Raw genomic sequence first — 15,480 nt, forward strand, 5'->3', positions numbered from 1 at the left:
TGTCCCACTTCCAATCCAATTCCCTGCTAATGAACCTGTGAAAGCAACAGAAAATGGTCCAAGTACTTGGGCGCCTGTCACCCATGTAGGAGACCCAGATGGAGTTAGGCTCTTGGCTTCGTCCTGGCCAAACTCAGGCCATTGCGGTAACTTGTGGAATGAACCAGCGTATGGAAGATGGATCCCTCGATCGATCTCTCTCTCTCTCCAACTCTAAACTTGTTCAAGTCCTAACTGAAGAGGACAATTAACAGCAGAAACAATAACCCCACAGACGTTTCAACTTACACAATTCTGACTGAAAAATTAAAGTGCAGCAAGCTTTCTGCTTCTGGATGCAGATAAGAACAGAGCTTTCGATGCAAATTATAAAGAAATGAGATCAAGATCTTAAAGCATTTTTTTTCAAAGAATTGGATCAGGAGGTCAAACTTGAGAATTACCAGTATGAACCTAAAGATGAAGCACAATCAGAGCAAAGGCAACAGACAGATGGAAGTGGTGCAGTCAAAGCAGAAGCAATCTGGTTAAGAGCAAAGGTCATGGCAACAGTATCTGTGGTGATGCTCAAGGCATTCCGCTTATTGACTTTCTGTACAGCAAAGGCACAGCTGACTATCGTGAGAGAGTTCTCGGAAAGTTACCGAAGCTTTAGCAGAAACAGAAATCCAAGAAAGCTGCCCTCACAGAGTCCTTCTCCACCACCACACTGCTGCTGCCCACTCGTCTCCATCAAGGGCAATTTTACAAGAGCGTCAGTGGGAAATCATTAGGCATCCACCTCACAGCCCTGATTTGGTTCCCTGGGTCCTATTTCCTAACCCTAACAATTCTTCAGGGGCAAGTATTTGCTGCAGCAGTTAACAGCTTACTTGAGACTCCCTCATTCCCTATCAAAGTGCTTGGGTTTCAGTTGTGATCCCGCCCTCCATACACACCCTGCAAGATAGCAGATGATGGTTCAAGTACTTGAGTCCCTAAATGAATTCCTGGTTCCTGGCTCTTGACTTCAGCCTGGTCCCGTTCTGGCAGTTGCAGGCATGTGGAGAGTGATCCAGCAGACTGCTGTATCTCAGGAGCTCTCCCTTTCAAAATAGATAAACTAATTAAAACAAAAACAAAAACAAAAACCCCTTAAAGGGCACTCACTTTTCCCAGGAACCTCTGTTCTTAAAAATTGACTAACCTGGTCATATTACTGCTTATAAAAATAAATATTTTTTGAAAAATAAATTACATATTTTTACTTTTTATCTTTTAATCCCATTTTCCATGAACTTTGTGAAGCCTCCTCAAATATTTAGATCCTTCATTTAACTCAAACAAGTTCAAATGCAAAAGCCTATTGCAATGTTCTAAGAAGTAAACAGCTGCCTTCTTTTTTATTCATTCAGCTTCTGCAAAAAGCAAAAGCTCTTAAGAGTAAATCGGAGGAAGTGAGCAAAGTAAAAAGGGAGGAGCAGGAGGGAGAAGGGGGCAGGCATCTGGTTCAGCGCTTGGGATGCTGCATTCCATTTCTGAGTGCCTAGATTCAAGTTCCTGCTCCATTCCCTATACGGGCTTCCTAGTGTCGCACACCAGGGGATGTATGGCTCTAACACCCACCTATGAGACCAGGACTGAGTTTCTGGTTTCAGGCTTTGGCCTGGCTCGCGTCCGGCGGTTGTGGGCATTTGGAGAGTAAACCAGTGAATGAGAGATTGGTCTCTGACATATTCTCTCTCTGCATCTCAAATAAATAAAATAAATAAATTACAAAAAAAATTAAAAGAACACGAGGAAAAGGAGAGAAGGACAAGGAGTTAAAGGAGCAGAGACAGCCACCCACAGACCAGGCATTTCAAATAAATTTTGTTAAATTCTCAGAATTTTCAATAATTAATTTTCTACCACAGTTTTGCCAGAGACAGAATATACTGTTAGTTACACTCAGGAAATAGCAGTTCTGAATTAGTATCAAAAACAAGTGAAAAAATTACATGAAATGTTTATGAGAGTGCTCTACAAAACCATTCCAAATTACCTTTGTCCTTTTTTCCCCCTATAAGCTTTTCTTTCCAATTTTCTGGCCTTTTTAAAGATTTATTTACTTATTTGAAAGGTACAGTGACAGAGAAAGGGGGACTGACAGAAAAATATTCTACCTGCTGGTTCACTAGCCAAAAGGCTTCAACACCAGGAGCTGGGCCAGGCCAAAGTGCAGAGCCTGGAACTCCATCTTGGTCTCACACAGTGGCAGGAGCCCATCGTCCACTGCCTTCCCAACGGCATTAGCAGAGATCTGAATCAGAGCAGGCAGCAGAGACTTGAATCAGTAATCCAACATGGGATACCTCATATCAAGTTGCAGTTTAACCTGCTGTCACCACAGCACAAGGCCAATTTCTTAGCTTTCTGATATGGTTCACTCCCCAAATGGCCACAATGGCCAGAGCTGAGCAGATCCAAAGCCAGGAGCCAGGAGCTTCCTCTGGGTCTCCCATGCAGGCGCAGGGGCCCAAGGACTTGGCCATCTTCCACCGCTTTCCCAGGCCATAGCAGAGAGCTGAACCAAGATAATTCTACTGACTATGAAGAGTTGGATACTTGCCTTCATTGCTCTTCCTCAAGTACTTCGAAGGTATACAGGAATCCTTTTAAGAAAAAAGCTGAAAAGCAAATATGAAGAATTACAAAGTAAGACACTAAGGGGGGAAGTTTATCTCTCACATATACACAGAAATAAAACTGCAGATGTATATAATAAAATGTTAACAGCCCTCATTTCCTAATGACAGAAGCAGGATAATTATTTTCCAGTACTTTTCAATGTTTTCTAATTTTTCAAACATGTAATCAAGAAAAACTAAAATCAATGAAGGAGATATTTGGAAAAATAATATTAACTTGTCAGTGCTTAAAAATAAAGTGAGGACTGGCGCTGTGGTGTAGTGGGTAGAGCCATGCTGTGTTGCTGGTATCCCTTATGGCTGCTGATTCCAGTCCTGGCTGCTCCACTTCCCATTCAGCCCCTGCTAGTGCACCTGGGAAGGCAGGGGAAGATGGCCTGGGTACTTGAGCCCCTGTGCTCATGTGACAACCCGAATGAAGCTCCTGACTTCGGCTGTTGTGGCCATCTAGGGAATGAACCAGCAGATCAAAGATCTCTCTGACTGGCTTTGACTTTCTCTGTTGGCTTTGACTTTCAAATAAGAAAATAAATCTTCAAAAAAAAAAATACAAACAAAAAAAATTGTAGGGGGCCAGCACTGTGGTGCAGCAGTAGGTTACATCTCCACCCGCGGTGCCAGCATCCCAAATGGGTGCTGGTTCAAGTCCCAGCCACTCCAGTTCAGATCCAGCTTTCTGCTAGTGGTCTAGGATAGAAGAAGATAACCGAAGTGCTTGGGCCCCTGCACCCTACATGGGAGACCCAGAGGAAGTTCCTGGCTCCTGGCTTTGGATCCACCGAGCTGGGGCCGATGCAGTCACTTGGGCAGTGACAGAGCAGATGGAACACATCTCTCTCTATCTGGAACTCTGCTTCTAAAATAAATAAATGAATCTAAAAAAAAAAAAAAAACAAAAACTGAAAGAAATAAAGTGGCACAGGTTACAGTTTGCAATGAATATTTTAACACAAAAACTGAATAAGGAATAGACATTCTTTTGATTTAATCTTAAAGCAGTATGAAAAACAAGTACATAAAAAACACAATTTTATATTTTTTCAAGTAGCTCAAATGATAATCTGCAATTTTTTTATTCAAAGGTAATTCTAAAAACTATCTACCATGTACAATTGAGAATCAAAATGTACCAAAACAGAAATTTCCCTTTAAAGTGTCTTTTAATGGCCATTATCAGAGAAGTAATTTCATTACATAAGTATTTCTGAGATATCTGTTACGTACCCAACATTATACACAGCAAATATGATCTTGCCCTCAGAGAAATCAATCTAGCAGAGGAACTTTACATACTTGAAACATAAAAACAGTACAAAACAGTATTATCAAGTGCTGAAGTTTGTGAGCAAGACTGCAATGACCATCCAAAGTCAGGAAGTCAGGGCTGTTTGTTGGGAAGCTTGATGAACCTTCATGAGGTCTCAAGAAGAAAGATGAATAAACAGAAAGATATAGGCCGAGGGACCAGCGCTGTGGCATAGCAGGTACAGATGCCACCTGCTACGACAGCATCCCATATGGGCACTGGTTTGGGTATAGGCTGCTCCACTTTAAAAAAAAAAAAAAAAGATTTATTTATTTGAAAGTCTGAGTTACACAGAGAAAGAAGGAGAGGCAAACAGAGAGAGGTCTTCCATCTGCTGGTTCACTCCCAACTGGCCCCAATAGCCGGGACTGTTCCACTTTAGATCCAGCTCCTTTCTAATGTGCCTAGGAAAGCAAGGGAAGATGGCCCAAGACCTTGGGCCCCTGACACCCATGTAGGAGACTGGGAAGAAGTTTGTGGCTCCTGCCTTTTGGACCAGCCCAGCTCCAGCCATTGCAAGTCATCTCTCTGTCTCTCCCTAACTCTGCCTTTCAAAGAAATCAATCTATATCTATATATCTAGATATATAGACATATAAACAAACACACCCACAAACACACAGATCAAGCCTTCCACTCAGAATAGCAATAAACACACCATCTCTGATGGGAGCCAGTATAGAGTCCATGTACCCTACCAGTGGTACACATTTCTTTCTTTTTAAGATTTACTTATATGAAAGGAGAGCAGCAGAGATGGAGGGAGACACTGAGATAAAGATCTTCCATCTGCTAGTTTATCCCCTAAATAACTACAACCATCACGTCTGGGCCAGCTTCCACTGCCTTCCCAGGCACATTAGCAAGGAGCTGGATCAGAAGCAGAGCACCTAGAACTCAAACCAGTGCTTGGATATGGGACTGCAGCAAACCAAGAAAGGATTAACTTGCTTTGCCACAACACTGGCCCTAGTGGTACACATGAGTAAGGAAAATAAGACTGAATGGGTGGCTGGCGCCGTGGCTTAACAGGCTAATCCTCCACCTTGCGGCGCCGGCACACTGGGTTCTAGTCTCGGTTGGGGCACCAGATTCTATCCCAGTTGCCCCTCTTCCAGGCCAGCTCTCTGCTATGGCCCGGGAAGGCAGTGGAGGATGGCCCAAGTCCTTGGGCCCTGCACCCGCATGGGAGACCAGGAGAATCGCCTGGCTCCTGGCTTCGGATCAGCACGGTGCGCCGGCCGCAGTGGCCACTGGAGGGTGAACCAACGGCAAAAAGGAAGACCTTCCTCTCTGTCTCTCTCTATCCACTCTGTCAAAAAATAAAAATAAATAAATAAAAAAGACTGAATGGGTAAGTTTGGAAAGTTAAAGAGGCCTTTGAATGTTAAGATAATTATTTATTGAGTGTTTGTATATGTCAAGCATTAAAATTGCACCAAGGTGACTTCCATATATTATCTCTAATCTTCACAACCACCTTGCAACACCAATTATCCTCAATTTACAACTGAAAAAGTTAAAATCAAAAGAAGGCTATAGAAGACAATGAGCCACTAAAAGTTTCTTAGTGCATAGGGGTGGTTTTGTTTTTTTTTTTTTTTAAAGATTTTATTTATTTGAGAGGTAGAGTAACAGACAGTGAGAGGGAGAGACAAAGAGAAAGGTCTTCGGTCCGCTGGTTCATTCCCCAAATGGCCGCAATGGCTTCCTCCAGGTCTCCCATGTGGGTGCAGGGGCCCAAGGACTTAGGCCATCCTCCACTGCTTTCTAGGCCATAGCAGAGCTGGACTGGAAGAGCAGCAGCCGGGACTAGAACCAGCACCCATAAGGGATGCCAGTGCCGCAGGCAGACGACTAACCTATTGTGCCATAGTGCCACCCCCATAGGGCATTTCAAGACAAACACACCAATGTCATGAGAGATGCACTAAAGGAGGGAAAGATCATAAACAGAAATGGTAAGGAATTTACAATAATTTATAAAAAAGGGAAAAAAAGTGATAAAGAAGAGTCCAGAGGTATGACTGGGAACAGGTCATTAAAAAGTAAATGGACGGCCGGTGCCACAGCTCAATAGGCTAACCCTTCGCCTTGCGGAGCCGGCACACCGGGTTCTAGTCCTAGTCGGGGCACCGGATTCTGTTCCAGTTGCCCCTTTTCCAGGCCAGCTCTTTGCTATGGCCCGGGAGTGAAGTGGAGGATGGCCCAAGTTCTTGGGCCCTGCACCCCATGGGAGACCAGGAGAAGCACTTGGCTCCTGGCTTCGGATCAGCGCAGTACACCGGCTGCGGCGGCCATTAGAGGGTGAACCTACGGCAAAGGAAGACCCTTCTCTCTCTCTCTCTCTCACTGTCCACTCTGCCTGTCAAAAAAAAATAAATAAATAAAAAGTAAAAGTAAATGGAAAGCAATGAACACACACAAAAATACTCAAGAGCCAAAAGAAATTCCTCATATCATCCTGATACATTCTGAAAAAAGGCATCTGATAAAACTGACCTTGGTGCAGGCATTTATGTTTATAGCTATCACTAGAAAATTTACTTAAAAAACACAATCAGTTCATTCTCCTGCCTCTTATTTCAACACTAAAATGGCATGCATGCTTCATCTAGCTCAAGAATACCTTTGTTGCCCTTGGCCAATCGCACAGGCTCCCCTGAGATCTTTTGAGAACTTCTTCCTTACATCCAGCCTTGAGAAGATGTCCCTTACTTCTTCCATCTTAAACAACTTAATTGATTCACTGTTGTGGGTTTTTTTGTTTGTTTGTTTTTTTGACAGGCAGAAAGAAAGGTCTTCCTTCCGTTGGTTCACCTCCCAATTGGCCATATGCCCGGCACACTGCACCCATTCGAAGCCAGAAGCCAGGTGCTTCCTCCTGGTCTCCCATGCGGGTGCAGGGCCCAAGGACTTGGGCCATCCTCCACTGCACTCCTGGGCCATAGCAGAGAGCTGGAATGGAAGAGGAGCAACTGGGACAGAACTGGCACCCCAATCGGGTCTAGAACCCGGGGTGTTGGCGCCGCAGGCGGAGGATTAGCCTAGTGAGCCGCAGCGCTGGCCTACTGTTGTTTTCATAAATATTTCTCTGTCATTTACCAACCCTGGTCCAAGATTTTACAACAATGAAATTTCATTTTTCCTTTCTCTCACATTTCACTTAAACCATTGGAAAAATTTAACTACTCAAAAAAGTCTAACTTTCCTCTGAATCCTCTGAAATCCCTTTTCCTACGTTCTTAGTAAACATCCTAGTATGAATGCTCCCTATTCATGGCTGTCAAACGTTTTCTTTTCCAGAAATACTGAAAAACAAAAACAAAAACAAAACAACAGGCATAGTTTCTCTCTGTCCTTCCCTTCTTGACAATAGAGGCTTTTTTCATCTGCTAGCATTTGCTTGATTTTCCCTAGACAATTATCTAGTTGACCTACCCCCAATTTATAACCTACCACACCAGGGAGATAGTGTGGATGCCCACATCCCATAACAGGGAAACCAGATTCCACATGGACTACAACCAGAAGTCCTTGGGCCCCTGCGCCCGCATGGGAGATCCAGAAGAAGCTCCTGGCTCCTGGCTTCGGATCGGCACAGCTCCGGCCAATTGGGGAGTGAACCAGCAGATGGAAGACCTTTCTCTCTGTGAATTTCCTTCTCTGTGTAACTCTTTTGAAGGACTTCTGAAAATTTACCTGCTAAAAAAACTAGGAAGTGAACAACCCTGACAATGGTCACGCCATTTTAACTACCCCAGCACTATCTTAGGGAACTCTAGTAAAACAGTTCCTGGAAATTGGGCCGAAACCATGAGTCAAGGGCAGGCAGCTTCGGTTTGAGATAACGGCACCAGATAAAGGCATGGGAAGCACCCAACCGCCCCTTATCTGTGGGTCCCGGCAGATGGCAAAAGTATGCAAGGTATTTTCTGCATGCCCCACCCCATTGTCTTGTTGAAACCCTGTAACCACGCTTTTTTTCTGCTTCTGTATCCCCCGCCCTGCTTGCTTAAGAAACTGCCCGCACTACCCCCTTCCCTAGCCCCTTACCCAGTAACCATTAACATATCCAATGGAATTGTAACACGACTAGATATGCTAATGTTGTGGTTTTAAGCTTTAAATACCCTGTAAAACTAATGTTCGGGGCTGCTCTCTCTGCACTACACTAGAGGGTGCTGTTGAGACGGCCCATTTGCAAATGAAATAAACTTCCTCTTGCTATTGCATCGGTTGGAGTGGAGTCTGTGTTTCTGGGGTCCGGTCAATTTGTGGGACGCCTGCTTAAGGGGTCTTACACTTTCAAAATAAATAAATCTTTCAAAATAAATAAATAAAAATAAAAAATAAAAATGAGAGGACAGATAATATCATTCTGGAATGATGGATAGGTAACTGGCAATTATGTTCTCCGTGGGGAGAATCACATTAACAGAAAGAAAAAGCAGAATTAAAATACTCAAATAAATCCAAAAAAGGAGAAAACAAGATCACAGACCAAGTAAAATACATAAAAAGCAAAACATAAGGTGTTAAATGTAAACCCAAATATATCAGTAATTAGATATAAATCAACCTAGAGACAAAGATTATATAAAAATCAAAACCTAATCATTATAGTGTTTACAAGAATCATATTTAAAAGATAACAATATGAAGTAGTTAAGAGTAAAAAGCAGCAGAAAAAGAATCACACAAACTAAAACATGCTATATTAATAGTATTCCAAGCAGATTTTAACGCTAAAAAGCATCTACAAAAATATACTTCATAAAACTACAGTTGCAATTTATCAGAAGATACAATTTTAAATTTGCATGTATGTAATAATAGCCTCCAAATAATATAAAGCAGAAAAAACCTTACCAGAGTAACAAAGAGAAATGACCAAAAAATCAATAATCACAATGGGAAAATTTCAAATATGTCTCTCAATAGCTAATAGAGCAAATGACTGAGAAAGGGGCAGAAATATAATTCAAATACTATGATTAACAAACTAAATCTAAGTAGACATTAACATGACACAGAACCCATTAGCTGCAGAATGCTCCTGCAAGCAAAGGTATCATTGACAACCATTTCCTGGGCCAGTGCTGTGATGTAGCGGGTGAAACCCCTGCCTACAGTGCCAGCATCCCCAGCTGCTCCACTTCTGATCCAATTCCCTGCTAAGTGCCTAGGAAAGCAGCAGAAGATGGTCCCAGTGTTTGGGTCCCTGAAACCAAGTGGGAGACTCGGAAGAATCTCCTGGCTCCTGCCTCTGGCCTGGCCCAGCCCCAGCAGATGTGGTCTTTTGCGGAGTGAACCAGCGAATGGAAGCTCTTGCTCTCTCTCTTCCTCTCCGTAACTCTCCCTTCAAACTGCATCCTAAGACAATTTCATTTCACCAATTTTTCAAAAGGTTGAAATGATACAGAGTACACTGTCTCCACATGCTGTGGATTCCTAAGGTTCACACAGTCAGGGAATCACACTTTCCCCTACTTTCTCCTGCCAGAGCCTCTGGCAGTCCAGCAGGTCTAGAGCAACAGCTAAGGCTGGACAGATACCTGCAACACCACCTCTGATATGCAGGAGAAGGTAATGGGGCTTACGAAACCTAAGCCTGAGGACAGGACTGACTACTCATGGGGGGAAAGGGTGTATTGCCTTGGAAAGGCCTTAACAGGACACAGGATCTAACTGAGGCTTTATCAAAACACTGTAGCACTATTCCCACCCCCTACTACCACCTAACAAAGTTTTGAAATATCACAATGCAACAGAGCTGAGAGAGCTACAAAGACAGCACAAAGGGAAACATAGCACAAAGGCAAAGTCAAGCAGAGACAAAAGCAAGGTATTACTAGGTTAAGATGAAGCTTCTGGTTCCCATAGAAACACAATCAACTCCAGTAACTATAGCAACAGTAAACATCAAACAGCCCATTCTGAATACATTAGCATAAATCCTCACCTTAAAAGACTGGCAGAAGGAGACCTTTCTCCAAGCACATTAAATATTTACCTCAGTATCTCCTATAGTATACACTACTTTCGTATTTCAACAACAAAAAAACCCCTGATTTTTTTGTTGAAAAAAGGTAGAAGTAGAGGTTGCTCTATTTCTATGATGCTTACTAAAGACAGTAAAAAAAAAAAAAAAAAAAAAAAAGCCTGAAGAGACAAAGCAATCATCAGAGCCAGTTACACATATTTCAGAAATTTTAGATTTCCGAACAGGGAATCTAAAACCTGATGAACATGGTAAAGGCAGACGACATGTGTGGTCAGACAGGTAATTTCATACCAAAATGGAAATCGTAAGACTCAACTGAAAATACTGGACAGTAAACATAGTAACAAAAAACAAATGCCTTTCACAAGTGATTATATACATACTGAAACAGTAGACTTGGAACAGCTGAAAAAAACAATCAGTGAACTTGACAACAGGCTATCAAGAATTACCCAAACTACAACAGAAAGAGGAAAATGAATCTTCCTTGGAGAACATCCAAGTATTGTGGGAAAATTTCAAGCACTGCAACATACACGTACTTAAAGCCCAGAAAAAGAAACAACAGAGCAGAAAAATACTTAAATGGCTTAGAACTTATCAAAATTAATGAGAAGAACTCCAAAAACTCCAAAAACACTTAACAGGATAAAACAAGCCAAGGCTTATTATATACAAATGATTGAAAGGCAAAAGTGAAGAGAAAATTCTTGAAGACAGGCAGAGAGAAAAAACACTTCACATATAAAGGAGTAAGAATAAGGGTTACAAAAAACTCCCTATATAAACTTTACAAGTCAGACAGCAAATGACAACTTTAAAGTATTGAAAAAAAAAAAAAAAAACCTGCCTACCCAGTATTCGATAGTCTGTAAAAACACCCTTCATAGGTAAACAAGAAATAAAGATTTTCCCAGACAAGCAAAAACAGGTAACTCACTGCCAGCAGACCTATTCTGTAAGAAATACCAAAGGCAGGGCAGCACCATGGCATGGTGGGTTAAGCTCCAGCCTGTAACACTGGCTTCCCATTTGAGTACTGGTTGGAGTCCTGGCTGCTTCACTTCCGAACCAGCTCCCTGCTAACGCACCTAGGAAAGCAGTGGACGATGGCTCAAGTGCTTGTGTCCCTGCCACCCACATGGGAGACCTGGATGGATTTTCAGGCTACTGGCTTTGGCCTGGCACAGACCATCACAGCCACTTGAGGAGTCTAACAGCGGATAGAAGATCTCTCCCTCTCCTTCTCCTTTACTCTAACTCTGCCTTTCAAATACATAAATTTTACAATAAATATTAAAGGGAGAATTTTGGTCTAAAATGAATGACAAAAAAATACTTCTGTATATTTAACTGCTCTAAAAGGATAACTGTTTCAAGTGTTAATAATGTGTTGTGTATGTATCACAAATGTAAAAGTGAAACATAAAACAATGACATAGGAAAAAACTGAAAACCTATGATATGCTACAAGTGAAGTGGTAAATTAACAGTACTTCTAAAAGTTCAAAAATTGAATTAAAAGATATATTCATTTTATTTCAAAACCTATCCATAATTTTTCATAATATATATTTTCCGGAGAATTTGAAGATCCCTCATATTATGAATTTCTAAATTTTTGTGCACCAAAACAACCTACCTTTTAATTCCAATTTTCCACAAATATCTTGAAGTAAAAATTCATAGCATCTGAAGGTAAACACAAATTATTTTAAAACAAAAAATCACTTAAAAACTTCGAAAGAAATTAAATAGGGCCTGGGTCTGTGGCACAGCGGATTAAGCTGCCACCTGCAGTGTCAACATTCCATAGGGATGCCAGTTTGAGCCTTGGTTGCTCCAATTTCGATCCAGCTCTCTGCTATGGCCTGGGAAAGCAGAAGATGGCCCTAGTCCTTGGACCCCTGCACCCACATGGAAGACCCGGAAGAAGCTCCTGGCTTCCAATCATCGCAGCTCCAGCCATTGCGGCCATTTGGAGTGAACCAGAGGATGAAAGACATTTTCTTTCTTTTCTCTCTCTCTCTCTGCCTCTCTGTAACTCTGCCTTTCAAATAAAGTAAGTCTTTAAAAAAATTAAATTAAGCAGATAAAATAGAAAATTTGTTTTAAAAAGATCAATTTGCACCAGAGAAAGCAGTAAAAGAAAAAACAAAAAAATCCAACAAATAGAAAACAGCTAGCAGGGCCAGCACTGTAGCTTAGTGGGTAAAGCCACCGCCTGCAATGGCAGCATCCCATATTGGTGCCGGTTCGACACCCTGATGCTCCACTTCCAATCCAGCTCTCTGCTATTTGGGAAAGCAGTAGAAGATGGCCCAAGTCCTTGGGCCCCTGCACCCATGTGGGAGACCCACAAGAAGCTTCTGGCTCCTGGCTTCGGACCGGCACAGCTCCGGCTGTTGTGGTCATCTGGGGAGGGAACCAGTGGATGGAAGACCTCTCTCTCTGTGTAACTCTGGCTTTTAAATAAATAAATAAATCTTTTAAAAAAAAAAAACAGCTAGCAAGATAGTAATCTTTATATATTAATAATTACTTTAAATGTGAACAGTTTCAATGCACCAGTTAAAAAATAGATTGAGTGTATAAAAAAGCAAGGTCAAGAAATACAGATACTATTTACAAGAAGCATACTAAATATAAAGATGTGGAAAGGAAATCAAGAAAACAATGGGAAAAATTTACAACATCAATTAAAGAAAAGCAGAAGAGGAGGAGGAAGAGGAAGAGGAGGATGAAGAGGGGGAGAAGGGAGGAGGAAGAGGAGGGGGAGGAGGAGGAGAAGGAGTAGCAGGAGGAGGAGGAGGAAAAGAAAGAAATGTAATATGGAATGAGTGTTTAGCCAAGCAGCTAAGAGGCAGTTAAGATATCCACAACACATTTTAGGTGCCTGGACATGAAACACACCTCTGGCTCCTGACACCAGGTTCCTGCAAACCCAGACCTTGGGAATAGCAGTGATGGCTTAAATGACTGAACTCCTGCCACTAACATAGGAGACCTCAAGTGAATTCTCAGCTCCCAGCTTTGGCTCCAGCCCAGTACAGGTGCCTGCTGACAACTATGAAGTGAACAAGCAGAGGGAGGAGCACTCAACATGCCCACTTGCTCGCTCTACTTCTCAAAGAAATTTTTTTTTTTTTTTTTTTACTTATTTGACAGAGTTATAGACAGAGACAGAGAGAAAGGTCTTCCCTCTGTTGATTCACTCCCCAAGTGGCTGCTACGGCCAGCGCTGTGCCGATCTGAAGCTAGGAACCAGGTGCTTCCTCCTGGTCTCCCATGCAGGTGCTGGGGCCCAACCACTTGGGCCATCCTCCACTGCCCTCCCAGGCCACATCAGAGAGCTGGAATGGAAGAGGAGCAACCGGGACTAGAACCCGGCGCCCACATGGGATGCCAGCACCGCAGGCAGAGGATTAACCAAGTGAGCCATGGCGCCAGCCCCAGAAATAAAATTGTTTAAAAAACAGTAACAAAATAAGGTGGGGTCAGTGCTGGGGTGTAGTAGGCTAAGCCTCCCTTGCAGTGCTGCTGCCATCCCATGTAGGCACCAGTTCATATCCTGGCTGCTCCTCTTCCGATACAGCTCTCTGCTACGGCTGGGAAAGCAGAAGACAGCGCTAGTCCTTGGGCCCCTAAACCCACGTGCGAGACCTGGAAGAAGCTCCTAGCTCCTGGTTTTGGATTGCCTCAGCTCCAGACATTGAGGCCTAATGGGGAGTGAACTAGTGGATGGATGATCTTTCTATCTCTCCCTCTCTCTAACTCTACCTCTCAAATAAATTAATAAAAAAAAAAATAGTAGAGCCAAATTAATTGCAAAGTAGACTTCAAAACAATAAATAATGCCAAGGATAAGAAGGGCTTTATATATGATAAATGGGTCAAATCTCCAAGAAGAAACTGGAATCCTAAATCTGTTTACAGGTAAATTCAAAGCTTCAAAATACATGATGGAACAACTGACAAATCAGCATTTTGACAGAGGAAATAGATAAATCCACAATTATAATTATAGACTTTGAACATTCAGCTCTCAATAATTGATAGAACAAGCAGGCAGACAATTAGGAAGGCAACAGGTGACCTCAATAGTTGAGCAACATCACTATCTTAAGCTTGGTGACAGCTGTATGATACACCATCCTACAACAATTGAATACACATTCCTTTCAAGTACACATGGAACATTTAAAAAGACATGCCATGGGCCAGTGCTGCGTTGCAGCAGGTTAAGCTGCTGTCTACGGCACCAGCATCCCACATGAACACTGGTTCACATCCCAGCTGCTGCATCCACGTGAGAGACTTGGATGAGGCTCCTGGCTCCTGACTTCAGCCTGGGCCAGCCCTGGTCATTGTGCCCACTTCAGGAGTGAATCAGCTAATAGAAGATCTCTTTCCTCTCTTTCTTTCTCTCCCTCTCCCACTGTCACTGTAACTCCTTCAAATAAATCAATTAGTTTTTTCTTTTTTCTTTTGACAGACAGAGACAATCAGAGAGAGAAAGAGAGAGACAGAGAGAAAGGTCTTCCTTTTTCCATTGGTTCATCCCCCAAGTGGCCGCTACGGCCAGCACACTGCAGCTGGCGTACTGCACTGACCCGAAGCCAGGAGCCAGGTGCTTCCTCCTGGTCTCCCATGTGGGTGCAGGGCCCAAGGACCTGGGCCATCATCCACTGCACTTCCGGGCCACAGCAGAGAGCTGGAGTGGAAGAGGAGCAACCAGGACAGAATCCGGCGCCCCAACCGGGACTAGAACCCAGGGTGCTGGCGCCACAGGCGGAGGATTAGCCTAGTAAGCTGCGGTGCCGGCCCTAAATCAATTAGTTAAAAAAAAAAGCCAGATCCTGCCCACAAAACCAACCTTAAAAATTAAAAACATAACCAATCACAACAAAGTAAAACTAAAATCAATAGCAAAAGATATCAAGATAATCCCAATTAATTGTATAAAGGAAAATTCTTTAATATTTCCAATAAGTGAAAATACAGCTTATCAACATTCATAAGATACAGCTAAAACACTGGTTAGAGAAAAATTTATAATTTTAAATACTATGTTAGAAAATAACACCCAAAATCAATAAACTAAAGCTTCTACCTTATGAAACTAGAAAAAAAAAAAAACAGCAAATTAAACCTAAATCACATGGAAGGAAGTAATAAAAATCAGAGCAGGAATCAATAAAATTAACAACAGAAGCACAGTGAAGAAAAACCAAATAAAGGAAAAGCTGGTTTTATAAAAAGAATAATAAAATTCAAAACTTCTAGCCAGGCTAACCAAGAAATAAAGAAGTCATAAATTACCAACATCAAGAATGGGGGGAGGGTTAGTGCTGTGGTGCAGCGGGTTAAAGCCCTGGCCTGAAGCACCGGCATCCCATATGGGTGCTGGTTCTAGTCCTGGCTGCTCCTCTTCCAATCCAGCTCTCCGTTATGGCCTGAGAAAGCAGAAGAAGATGGCCCAAGTCCTTGGGCCCCTG

General features: G+C 42.5%; 1 protein-coding gene across 11 annotated transcripts in view; it reads right to left on the reverse strand.

Moving 5' to 3' along the window:
- The window catches only part of TMCC1 (transmembrane and coiled-coil domain family 1), a 239,593-nt gene that overhangs the window by 167,444 nt on the left and 56,669 nt on the right, over positions 1 to 15,480 (reverse strand). For 3 of the 11 annotated variants that reach the window (XM_062200495.1, XM_062200496.1, XM_062200498.1), the window contains one exon: positions 2,591 to 2,648. The exons of 5 other annotated variants lie outside the window; for them this stretch is intronic. The gene's annotated coding sequence lies outside the window, so the exon portion shown is untranslated. Of the gene's footprint in view, positions 1 to 938; positions 1,086 to 1,605; positions 1,670 to 2,590; positions 2,649 to 11,624; positions 11,675 to 15,480 lie in introns of those variants that run through there. 3 more of the 11 variants (XM_062200497.1, XM_062200490.1, XM_062200499.1) reach the window with 3 other exon arrangements.

Source organism: Lepus europaeus, chromosome 9, assembly GCF_033115175.1.
Source record: "Lepus europaeus isolate LE1 chromosome 9, mLepTim1.pri, whole genome shotgun sequence".
Classification (NCBI taxonomy): domain Eukaryota; kingdom Metazoa; phylum Chordata; class Mammalia; order Lagomorpha; family Leporidae; genus Lepus; species Lepus europaeus.